This window comes from Polypterus senegalus, chromosome 4 (assembly GCF_016835505.1).
Source record: "Polypterus senegalus isolate Bchr_013 chromosome 4, ASM1683550v1, whole genome shotgun sequence".
NCBI classification, from domain to species: Eukaryota; Metazoa; Chordata; class Cladistia; order Polypteriformes; family Polypteridae; genus Polypterus; species Polypterus senegalus.
The window spans coordinates 29,756,047-29,768,842 of record NC_053157.1 but is presented as its reverse complement, the minus strand read 5'-3'; the positions used below and the strand labels follow the sequence as shown (position 1 = coordinate 29,768,842).

Genomic DNA, 12,796 nt, shown 5'->3' with positions numbered 1-12,796 from the left:
CCCCCTTTCAAATATACACCAGAATTACTAAAAAGAGAAGGAAAAAAAGACTTGTTTAAATATAAACAGTGCATAGTGAGATATTATAAACATGCATTGCTGTTGGCATAAATGAGCTCCAATAGCACTACTTTAGAAACTGCTGCTAAATAATTTGTGGGCTAAAACTACTCAATGCTAGTGTGTCAGACATTGATGTGCAGCTTTGATAATAATGGCCATCACTTTTTTCTTTATGCTCTCCTTCACTACTACTGTAGCTTGCCTTCTTAATTAGCTTGGTGGGCCTCTCTTGAAGTAATGTTACCAGCCCAGCATCAAAAATCCCACTGGCCATCACAGTGTTACAGAAATTGTGAAGGATGTCACTACCCACATCAAGGGAGTATAACTTCCAATGAAAAACATGTCTGCTCTGCCCTTTCTTCTATACACTCTTAAAAAATAAGCTGCCAGAGTGGTTCATCAGAGCGATGCCAAAGGGGAACCATTCTGGTTTTCTTAATCAGTTGTGTCCTGCGGCCTACTATTCTTTAAAGATTTCATTTTTTTCTACATAATAGGGATTTTCGTCTAAGCCCAAAGAATCAAATTCAAATGCAAAATATTATTTGCAGAATAAAATAGTTCTTTGTCAAGCAGTGGTTCTAAGTGAAATCACACATCCCAGTAAAAAGCCATATAGTGTCATTAAAGAACCATTATTTTTATGAATGAGCTTCCTTTGTGTTACATGCACAGTCCAGCTGGTCATTGATGTGGACCTTCAAGTACTTGCAGGAGTGTACTACCGCTACATCCTCTCCATGAATTGTGTAGAGGCTAAAAAATCAACAGCCAGTGCCTTGGATTTGCTGATGTTAATTTGCAGAAAATCCTTTCTATGCCAAGAAACAAAGATATCCACCTGAGTCCTATACTCTGTCTCATCCCCCTTTACCAATACACACCATAAGTGCAGAATCATCAAAGAATTTCTGCAAATGACTTGACTTGGTGTTAATGACATTTGTCATGCCATCGATAGCTGTGAATACCTGAAATACAACTGCCTCCGACAATGTGTTTTTAAGGTGAAACTAACTCACTCCCTGTCTTACATACTGTAAATATCTAATTACTGATTCAGTTAATATAGCATAGCTGGACCTTTTTATTTACTTAAAAAGCCAAATAATAAATATAATCTTGATTTTGTATTGTCATACGTTTCATAACATACACCATAAAAGGGTGGTGAGTGATCCCTAGCTCTAGTTTACTGTATAAATAGAATGTGGACATGTTGCAAGTGCTCATGCAGGTTGTCCCTGATTTTCCAGTTTCCTTTTAAATACAGTACCAAAAACATACCTGGTATGACTGACCTGGAGTTTGTGTATAAAAATGCCACGTAGTGTAATGGAGCCTTAAGTGGGACAAACTATTTACTTTGTGGCCTCTTTTTTGGGCACACCTACCCTTCCCATGTAACTGACTATTTAGTCTCTGACAGCACTGGGTTTGTAGACAATGCCTTTTAAATGACCAGAAAGCAGGAGACAGAGCTGGAGATGGCAGAGTTAAAGATACTACGATTTGCATTGGGTGTGATGAGGATGGACAGGATTAGAAATGAGGACATTAGAGGGTCAGCTCAGGTTGGACGGTTGGCAGGCAAAGTCAGAGAGGCGAGATTGCGTTGGTTTGGTCATGTGCAGAGGAGAGATGCTGAGTATACTGGGGTAAGGATGTTAAGGATGAAGCTGCCAGGTAAGAGGAAAAGAGGAAGGCCTAAGAGAAGGTTTATGGATGTGGAGAGAGAGGACATGCAGGTGATGGGTGTGACAGAGCAAGATGACGAGGACAGGAAAATATGGAAGAAGATGATCCACGTGGCAACCCTTAAAGGGAGCAGTTGAAAGAAGAAGAAGAAGTAAGCTGCAAACTGATTATATGAATAGTATGTATACATCATTGGCAAGGCAGAAAAAATATTTAAATTGTTTTTCAACATGTTACCTTAATGGTCACAAGATGCTTCAGCATCAATGTAACAAAAAACACTTGCTGGGATTTAGTGCATTGAAAATGGGCAACCACACAAAAACATCCATTAAGAAGCAACTTGATAACTTCAACCAGTCCATTAATGAAAGGAGTATGACAGAGTATGAAATAAACTGGACAGAGAAGCATATGGACATAGTCAATCAACTAACCCCTGAGTATCATCGTGTTCCACTACTTCTGATCAAAAAGATAAGAAAGTAAGGATGCAGTGGGATACAAAATGTATCTATTCAAATGGGTATGTTTAAAAAGAAACTACAAATCATGAGACTATTGCTCTTTGCAGAAGTAACAACCCACACACAGTTTCCTCACATTTGTGCTTTTAATTGGCCCAGTATGTGTAAGTGTGTCCTGTGCTGGACTAGCATCCAATTTGGAATATTTTATTATCTTAAATTCATTATGACTCTCATCAGGACTAAGTGCATATAGAGTAGAAAATGCATGGACTAGCAACAGTAGAACATTATTACCGGTATACAAAAGATGAAATGAAACAGATGCAGGCTAATATTTAGTAATCAGCGCTACAGAGTTAGTTTAGTTCTACTACCACCTGTATATGATACACGTGGATGCCAATCATAGTGAAAAATGGCTGGTTAAAATGACTGGTAACTTTAATGCAATTTAGAGGAGTACAAGTCATGCTAAACCTTTATAATGCACTACTGAGATCTCACCTGGAGTGCTGTGTTTAGTTTTATCCTCAGGTCTACAAAAAGACATAGCAGCACAAGTAACTAGACTGATTCCAGGACTGCAGGGGATGAGTTATGAGGAAAGATTAAAGTAGTTGAACCATTTCAGTTCATGCAAACTGAGCATAAGAGATGACACAACTGAAGTTTTTAAAATTAATACAGAGGATCCCAGCTCTTCCTTTACTAAGTGTTCAACAAGAACACAGGGACACAGATGAAAACTAGTTAAAAGTCAATTTTGCACAAACTTCAGAAAGTTTTTCTTCACAAAGGAACCACAGAGACGTGGAATAGTTATCCAAGTAGTGTGGTGGACAGTAGGACTTTAGGAACATTCAAAACTCGACTTGGTGTTATTTTGGAGGAATTAGGTGGATAAGATTGGCAAGCTTTGTTGGGCTGTTTTTAATCAACATTTTCCTAATGGTCTAATTTTAGTAAATCTGCATCACCTACGATTTGTGTATGTAACGGCATAAAAAAGAAAGTTGCTCAAGTTAGTTTTTGGGAATTTGCCTCATTAGGCTGCCTCAAAAATTCCATAAGTGGGTGTTGATTCAAGTCATACAGCACAATAATTTGTCTACCTTAGGTGGACATCTAGTTCACATGGAGAGCAAGGAAAAGATGGTGTGAAGGTTAAAATAATGAAATTTTCAAAAGCATTTTTCAGATCATATTACTGTAGTTCCCACACAAAACTGAAACACAAATTAACTATTCATACCATCAATCTGAGGTTAACACTGCGCTGGGCCAGCTGCTTGCCTTATCCTTCATGCCCACTCTTAAATGTTATTTCAGGCATATTCTATACGTAGGCAGGAAGGACTCTGCTTTTACGAATTCCAAACCAAATGGCAAATAACAGAGACACAGAAAATGGACAGACACAAACACACACAGACACACATACAGACAGAGACAAATCATTGCTTATTTCATGTAGTACTCTAAGCATAAGTACAAAACATTTTATAAATTACAGAACAACTAGCAGTAGAATTCATTACAGTTACTCCCATCCATTCTCTGAATCCTCTTTTATGATTCAGGGCTGCAACAACCCAGTACCGGTCCCTCAAGGTAGGAATACCAGTCCATAATAGTTCACACTTGTATATATTTACACTCAGCCCCACGATCAATCACGCAAGGATAATCCGAAGCCACGGACAAAGACCAAAATAGACACAAGGTGAATGTAAAAACTTCACACAGGCAAAATGGAATTTGAACCCAAGACCCTGAAGTTGTGATATAACACCACTAACTAATGCACCGTTGTGCATCTGCAAAGCAATGAAAATCAGTTCTGCAGTCTCCAAAGCTGGTGTCCCATCAATAATAATTGCAATGACATTTTAATCTTTGCAAAGCTTTTTTCAAATAATGGGAATGGCGCAAAGCGAGTATGTTAAAAAATTTGCTTGGAAAGCTCATTAGAAAAGTAAACATCCCATTACACACTGAATTGGCTTCAGGCTGAAATGAAAGAATTTCAATCTATGTTCTTTCAGATTTTTCTAATGAATCAGGGCAGAAGGAGATGAAAGACATGCGGCCATTGAATACACAAAAACAATGCAAAAAACTCACAGGGTGTCTCAAACCAGTGCTGCCAATTCCAGTGAGACAGGATGCACTGAAATGCTTATGAAGTTTTCTTTTTTATTATTCTTTCAAACAGTGCATACACTAAGGACGTCTGACACTTTAACCATGAAGACAAAGTCATGGAGGTTAGGCGGACAGCCAGTTCTGTATCCTCCAGGCCGGCAGGAGGTAGCAGATGTCTCACAGCTGGGAAAGAAGGCGAACACTGAAGAGCTAACCTTCAAGAGCTAATTAGGGCAAACAGAGATGAAGGACCACTAGGGGGAACTCTGGACTGGTGTCCTTGTAGCCATAGTGCTCCACCCAAGACCCTCAAAATAATTAGTTGGCTTGGTTTGACGGTGGCTCATGGAAGAGATTTACAGCTGCCTTAAATGAATAACAAGTTGAGAATCATCATGAGTGTTAGAACAAAAGCTCACTGGAACATGGAAGTGAGGCCAGGGTCATGAGAAAGACAGAGAGAAGGAGTGAAAGAAAAAGTTGTAAAATAAAAAGAGGAGATGGATGGCTTGATATGAAAAAGTAGGACAAATTGGCAGAAAGGGCACTATCTTCACAAAGTAGGCCAAAGGAAGCAATGAGATCTGATTTGTGTTTGATTGATTTGTATGCAATGTGACGCAATGGGGGTGCCTCAGAGCCCCAAACCCCAGACAGGACTAGATCAAGTATGTCACCCAGGCTTTTTAGGCACAAGCAGTTCTCCCATCCTCCTCTTCCACATCAGGAAAGCTTTGTCCTCCTCCTTGTCCCAACTTCAGCTCGCCCGAGCAGGCAGGGCAGCATCCTTTTATGCCAAACCTGAGAGTACTTTCAATGCTACAACACTGCCCACAAGAGGCACTTCAAAGTCAGGTGGAAGCCCCTGCTAAGAACAGAAAACCCTTTCCCTTGCAGCTCCCCACCGGTGGCACTCACAAAACCCATTACAGTGCAATAGTCCAATGGAACTACAGTTCCCATACAGCCCTTCAAGTGTCTGAATGGGAGCACCATAGTAAGGAATGAGACCATTGAGCATACTGGGGGAATGTATGTCCCTGGGAGGCAGTCTTCCTGCGACCATTCATGATGATGGTTTTCCCTCCAGGCAGGGACGCTACTCCAACCTGGACGGGATGCCATTCTCTCCATGTCTTCTCTAGTGCCTTGTCAAAAATGAAAATGTTGAGTACCCTTGGCATTATTACAAAATGAGAAATTCATTCCCACAGGACCTGACTCGAAGTTTTACAGTGTGTGACTAAATACAAGACTTCTGCGGAGACCCCGTGGTTAGACTTTACTAAGGTGGTCGGAAACAGGCAGTCACAGCATAAATGACACGCAGGAAAATTGCACTAAAAAAGTGATTTTTGAAAAGTAAATAAATAAACTATTACAAATATTGTAATCAATACTGTTTCACTGTAAAAGGGCATTCAGTCAGAAAATAACATAAAGACAGCATGCCTGTATCTGTAACACATCTTGGTTTTTTAGAACTGTTTTGAAATACATTTTTACAGCCATCGTGGTGCATATGCATGACAGCTTGTAAAGACAGATGCACAATCGTGATTATTGCTTTCTTTTTTTCCCCCTTGTATATTCTGCTGTTTTAAGAATGCAATTAGGCTATGTGCCCAGTTCATGTGCCATTTAGTGGGGAAAATGGAAATGTGGATAGGAGCATGAGGAAACTTTTGCAGGAGCAGAATAAAGCAGGTTGAAATGGGATCAAACTTTGTCGGGATCAGACCTGAAAAAATCAGAATTGTGTAGACCTTTAATAACAGTCAACCAAAGACAACTTCATTAAATGACTGCAGCCAAGCCCTTCAAGAAATGAAGACTTAGAATATGTTTATGGACAGGATACAAGGCAGCATTTTATGAAAGGCAGCATCTTAATGATTACTGAAGAGGGACAAGAAAAAAATATTCAAGTAAGACTAATGAGAGACAATCAAGAAATGAAGCCAAGGGAAAGGGCAGCATGCAATGGGAATCTTCAAGTACTGTAGGAGACAAGAAAGTAAGGAAAATGTTGTAACCACACCTTTCCATAAAATTAAAACAATTTACCCAGAAAGGTGTATTGCATGGAGGAGAGATTTCTTAAATGTGAATGACAGAAACCTGGCAAAATGGAAATGCAGTTTATTTCACTTGAGATTTAACCGTGGGGGTTGAAAAAGAAATGGCACAACCAAATTTGCTAACATTAATATGCTGAAATCCAAAGGAAGACGTTCACTAAAATTAAGTGGCTTGAGAAATATTTTCTTTTGCAAGGACGTCTTCCATTTATTCTTAAAGAAAGATCAGATGATCTAACACATAGCTGGACCTCACATCACACCCTGTGCCATTCAAGACATGTGCGAGGAAAGATCGTACTAGCACCTTGGCAACAATAGCACAGAGGAAAGACGCCAGTGCCTTCATTGGCAAGCAATGAGAAATTATAAATATATAATGATAGATGTTCATTTTAAATAACCAATGAATAGAGAAACAACGTTACTTATGCTCACGTATTGACACAACTGAGATCTTCAACATATTAGGGCAAGTGAGATCCTAATGAAGGAATGATTTCTGAGGAATGGCACCATGAGTTGCCTTCTGCATTGATAGCTACCAAGACTTTCAGGAAAGGCATTAAAAGAATACTTTCATTGAATGGCCAGGATTCAGGATTTGACCACCAGGATTTTGGGAAACATGGCAGCTATGTGCACTGCATGGAGGGAACCAAGATGACCAAACACAGATGACAAAAGACACCTTTCATTGAATGGTGAAAATCAAGGCCTTCAAGGTATCTTCACTGAATGTAAGCAAATGAGACCTTCAAGAAATCTTCAGGGAAGAGAAACAATTGAGCTCATGGATGAAAGGATTTGCTTCAAACTTCTAAGGAAGCAGGGTTACAGCTAAGAATGTCAGATGGGCAACAAAAACACCCACTTTACTTTAGTGGTTACAAAATGAGGCAATGCCTCCTAGCAGTTCTTCTTAGTCATTTTACAACTAATGCTTGTTACCACTGATTTTCCTCACACCTATGAAGGTATACAAAAATAAATAAAGTGAATGCATTTTGCAAGCTTTAAAAGGAGTGTACTCTGGATTCACATAGAAACGCCTGTTTAGTTCTGCTCACGTGTACTGTCAAATGTGGAGAGTACAGTGACTAACGAGCAAAAATATCACTACGTTATGATGTCATGTGAGCATGTGAGCCATGTAAGCTCCTAGATTATGTGACTAGTATGAAAGAACTTCAAAGAAAAGCGACAAGGAGTGGAGAGGTGTACTCTTTAACCAGTTCAATTTTGAGGCATCTGAGGCCTGTAGGACATTTGGGGAAGGAGGACTCCAGAGTAGTTCAAAGAAGGGAGATACAATAGACTTCGAAAGAAGAAATGTACAAAGAGCCTTGCAAGCAAGAGAGGTAAGCACTTCACAGTATGTTGAGTCCATGGAGGATGAAACCATATGGTGAAGGAAGGTGCAGGAACATTTCTTCGAAGGGAAGCATGAAAGATGTTTTAGAGAAAGTAGACACAGGAGATCTTGAAAGAAGGGGTGTGCAAAGAGATTTTTGATTAACAGAGAAATTAAAAAAAACACTTTACAGGATACTGAGTCCATGGAAGATGAGCGCATAAAAGAAACCAATTAAAATGTTAAACACACAGGGTTGCAAGATAAGCAAAAAGAAATGGACAGAAGGAGATCATTTTCACAATGATTACAAAATGTCTTAAATGTCAGCATCTGCACATTAAATTATGTTATAAATGTTTTGTGAGTATGCTACCTGCAGAAACATAATCCTTGAAAATTGCCTGTGATATTCCATACATTTTTACAAATAGAATCTGCCCAAGCATTATTTCTCGAAAAACATCAAGTTATCTGAGAACAAAGCCCTGCAAATGCAGATCAGTATTGAGTTAATTTTCTGATGTACAAGATCGAAGTTAAGGTGGGATAACTGCATAAACAAAATGTTAAATCATTCTTTAACAATGGCAAAAACAAAATAACGAACATGTGCGCCAACTGAAACTCTGTAAAAGGTGGCTTTACCTAAAAAACAAGAAAAAAAAAGTTTTTGAAATTTAGAAATTCACCTTTCCGTGTGTTAAATGGGGCTATCCTGAATGTAGAACTTATTATTTATATTGGGGGTCCGTCAAGGTTGAAACCAGCTCTGTCCTGACTATTAGGGTGCTAATACTTTCATCCGCTGGGTGTACCGTTAATAAAACAGAATAAATGCGTGAAAACGCACTGCACACGCAATTACTTATACAATGCACCGCACACCAAGGCGGCTCTGCCGTTATGTGCATTATGCTCCTTTCGGACATCTCTCCGGCCTGACTGCGATTACTCTCCTGTTTAAAAGGTTTTTAAAACATTTATGCAAGAGCCCTGAGTGTACCCGTTCTCCGAAGCACATGGATGCTAATTATAGCAGGAAATGGAAGTTCATCCAGACGGCCGGCGATTTTCTAACTTAAGCGGTCACTAGACAGCCTAGAAAGACCCGCATCGTATTCATAGGTACGCACACAACGGCGCAAAAAAACTAAATGGCAACAAAGGAAACAGCTGCGATTTGACTGGGGTGTCGATCCATATTCGCTGCCAGGCGAGGCGCACTGAGGACGCCCCGTTTTCACATCAGTATGTAAGTTGGGTACCAGCCCGAGGGATGCAGGCAGGATGCAGAGCAGGTGCTCCGACAAGAGCCCATTAGGTCGCCGCTCTCCCCTGTTTATCGCACACTGACAAGCCATTGGACGCCCTCCCTCTTTTCCGAGCCAGCCCATGAGATGCAACACTTACCATATTCCGTTGTTTTGTTTTGCTCTTTTTCGCCGTGTTCTTATTATTCTTCTTCACTTGACAGCATGACAAGGACGCGCAAAAGCAAAAAGCATTCCCTCCAGTGTGCTCATTCCGCCAGCGCTGGATATCAATGGAAACAAAAAGAGGCTGGTTGGCTTCGAAGCCCGACTCCGAAGAGTAGGTCGCCGGCCTCTCTCTATTACTCCCTCTCACTCATTCTGGGACCAATGCGTGACTGTTATCACACAGCTTCGCCAGTCAAGAGCCCCTTCTGCTTCTCTCTCTCTCTCTCTGTTTCTCTTTCTCTATTGAGAACTCCGCACCGAGGAACAGCCCCCTTTGTGATGACGTAAGCGCGGCCCGTCAATCACTCCGGAAATCCACCTGCCTGCTAACCACCATCGCTACGCTTCGCCGCCTGCCCGCGACTGGCTTACAGTACCTCCACCTGTCAGCACCTTTGCGACTACACCGCGGATGCTGTGACCACTGGTGACCTACGTGTTTTTGATGACCCGATTTTTTTTTTTTTTTGTAAGAAAGCTTTAGCACCACCAATTCTTGTTCAAACAATAGTGGGATACAACATCCCCCGAAAAATAAACAAACGAGCTGTTCTTTTCAGCTCTTTCACACGCCTGGCTCCGTTAAGTACCCCTTAGTGTTGGCAACTGTGCCTTCTGGCTTCTTTTGAAGCGCATGATGAGGCAAGTCTGGGCAGAGGGGCACGGAAGCGAGGAACGATCCCGCACACCTGGAATTCTCGCCGGGACCATTTATTACAATTGCAGTTTTTGTTATTCGTTTGTTTTTGTAAATATACTAATCTAAAGTTCAGATTCCGTTGCTTTAGTGAAGGGATTAATGCACGCATATTAACATTTTTTAAAGTGATTTTAGTATCAGTATTTAGCATCAGGTAATGTGACGTACTTGTTAAGGCTTTGAAAGGCAAAACCAGTGATTTTGGGTTCAATTTTTAGTGAATGTGTGACCATGAGCAAGTTACTTCACCTGTCTGTTCTCCAAATAGGAAAAGAAACTGAATCAATTGTGTCTCAAATGTTGTAAGTCACTTTAAATAAAGGTGTTAACCTAATAATAGCAGTATAAAGTTTCTGTTAGCAAACATTGTGTATGTGCCCTACTGGCCACACTCAGAAATTGACATATTTTTAAAAGAAATTGATACTTTTTTTTATCATTATTCAATATATATTGAGGGACGGATCAGTGTTGCAGCCCAGATGGATTCTGCTTCCTTGCAAGGCCATTAGACTTTGATAAAGGAAAGTAAGTCATGGAGCTGCGATACTCCATTTCAAAGCCAGGATGTGGCAATGGAAGGACGCTGAAGTAACAGTTACACCAGGGCTGGCCTCCTAGCAGCCATGGAAGGAAACAGTGGATGTAATGGACCATCATCATCAAATTCTTCCACGTGAAGCCTGAAAACCATGAGGACTGATTGAGATCATTTATGTTAGGTGGAATGCCTAGAGGGGACTGGGTGGTCTCGTGGCCCAGAAACCCTGCAGATTTTGTTTTTTTCTCCAGCCATCTGGATTATTTTTTCTTTGTTTGTTTTTTTGTGTCCTCCCTGGACATTGGACCTTACTTTTATTCTATGTTAATTAATATTACCTGATTTTATTTTTTATATTTTGTCTTTTGTTTTCTTTCTTCATCATGTAAAGCACTTTGAGCTACATCATTTGTACGGAAATGTGCTATATAAATAAATATTGTTGTTGTTGTTGCAATTGGGAGCCTGGAAGGACCTGACATGCTATGGGACAGGACATGACCCTCGTCGGGAGAGCCCATTTTGGCAGGTCAGAATAGGTGTTGTGGTCCCATGGGGCTATCCTGTCGGGTTCTGTGGGAGTTGTCAAAGAGATGCTGTCAGATATTGATGGCACAAGGACTACTATGGTCCTGTCTGACTGGGAAATGATTCCTGGAGACAATGGTTTTGACACCATAAGTATTCCAACCACTAGTATTCCTCCACTTTGCCCAATAGAGTCAAACTTGGAAGAGAGGATAGGCAACACTTGACTGGCAGGAGTGGAGGAGAACCCAAAGAATAGGAAAAGGAAATGGTCTGTTTGTATTGAGCAATTGGAAAAAGAAGCCCGTAAAAGGTACTCTCTCTGTGTGAATAAAAAGCCTATTACTGAAACAGGACTGTGTCTGTGGTAGTTGTGTCTAGGGATTAGGGCTCAGTGGCACAACCTGAGAAAAATGTTTCATTTTGGTCATTTCCGAAACCAGAACTGAACTTTAGGAATGCCAGTACCTTGCAAACCAAGCAAACAGAATGCAGTAACAGGTTTCAGTGGTGCTAATGCAATTACAAAGGTGTCTATAATAACCAATTAGTATTTATACTTGAATAATTAAGAAGTTGACCATTAGGACGCTGAAGGAATGGCTGAGGGTATTAAGGAATACGATATTATTATTTTCAAGGAAAACAAATAGTAGGCCTGCAGGATGTAGATGTTAAAGGCCTTAAATAAACCCTAAACATTGTGAATATCTATATGGAAAGTAGTGCAATATTTCTATTGTTTCACAGAACTTCAAAAATGTCTTATATAGGTGCTTGTGTATGCAGGCCAAGTTGAAAATGTTTCAGTTTTAAAATAAACCAGTGGTCTCACAGCTGTTGAATTAAAATCAAGTCCAGGCCCTGCCTATGGAAGGTTGCCGGTTCGAATCCCATAAGTGCCAATAGGGACTCTGCTCTGTTGGGCCCTTGATTTAAGGCCCTTAACCTGCAATTGCTGAGCGCTTAGAGTAGTGAGAAAAGTGCTGTATAAATGCAAATTATTATTATTATTATTACTGTATTATTATTTTTATTATTATTATTATGTGTTGTCTGTATATTCTTCCTGTGTCAACATATTTGTTTTTCAGGTGCTTCAATATTCCATATATACAGTGGGCAGAGAAAGTATTCCGACCTTCACTTTCTGCACACTTTATTGTGTTGTAGATTTCATTTAAAATGAGTACATTTGTCATTTTTGTCCATCAATCTACAGGCAATATCCCATAATGACAAATCGACAACATGCTCTCAGAAAGATTTGCAAATTTATTAAAACTCAAAAAGTGAAATCTCTCATTTATGTAAGTATCCAGACTCTCAATTCAGTTCTTTTGCAGCAGTCACAGCTTTGAGTCTTTTTAGGCAAGTCTCCACAAGCTTAGCACACTTGAGTTTGGGCAGTTTGTCCCATTCTTCCTGGTCAATCCTGTCCACCTCTGTTAGATTACATGGAAACCGTCTGCAAACTGCCAACTTCAGGTCTCTCCACAAATGTTCTTTGGGATTTAAATAAGGATAGTCATAGACATGTCCCAAAAGCCACTTCAGTGTTGTTGTGGCTGTTTGCTTTGGGTCATTGTCATGCTGAAAGGTGAACCTTCACCCTAGTATAAAGCCATATGCACTTTGGATCAGGTTTTCTTCAAAGACTGCTCTGTATTAGAATGCATTCATTATTCCCTCAGCTCTGTCCTATCTCCTTGTCCCTGCCACAGGTGAGTTC

At 40.2% G+C, this 12,796-nt stretch overlaps 1 protein-coding gene across 2 annotated transcripts in view; it reads right to left on the bottom strand.

The window, feature by feature from the left end:
• mapk4 (mitogen-activated protein kinase 4) overlaps positions 1 to 10,448 on the bottom strand; it is a 225,097-nt gene extending 214,649 nt beyond the window's left edge. Inside the window, exon 1 of one of the 2 annotated variants that reach the window (XM_039750397.1) lies at positions 9,228 to 10,448. The gene's annotated coding sequence lies outside the window, so the exon portion shown is untranslated. The remainder of the gene's footprint in view (positions 1 to 9,227) is intronic. The other variant, XM_039750398.1, reaches the window with a different exon arrangement.
• Positions 10,449 to 12,796: the final 2,348 nt, after the last annotated feature.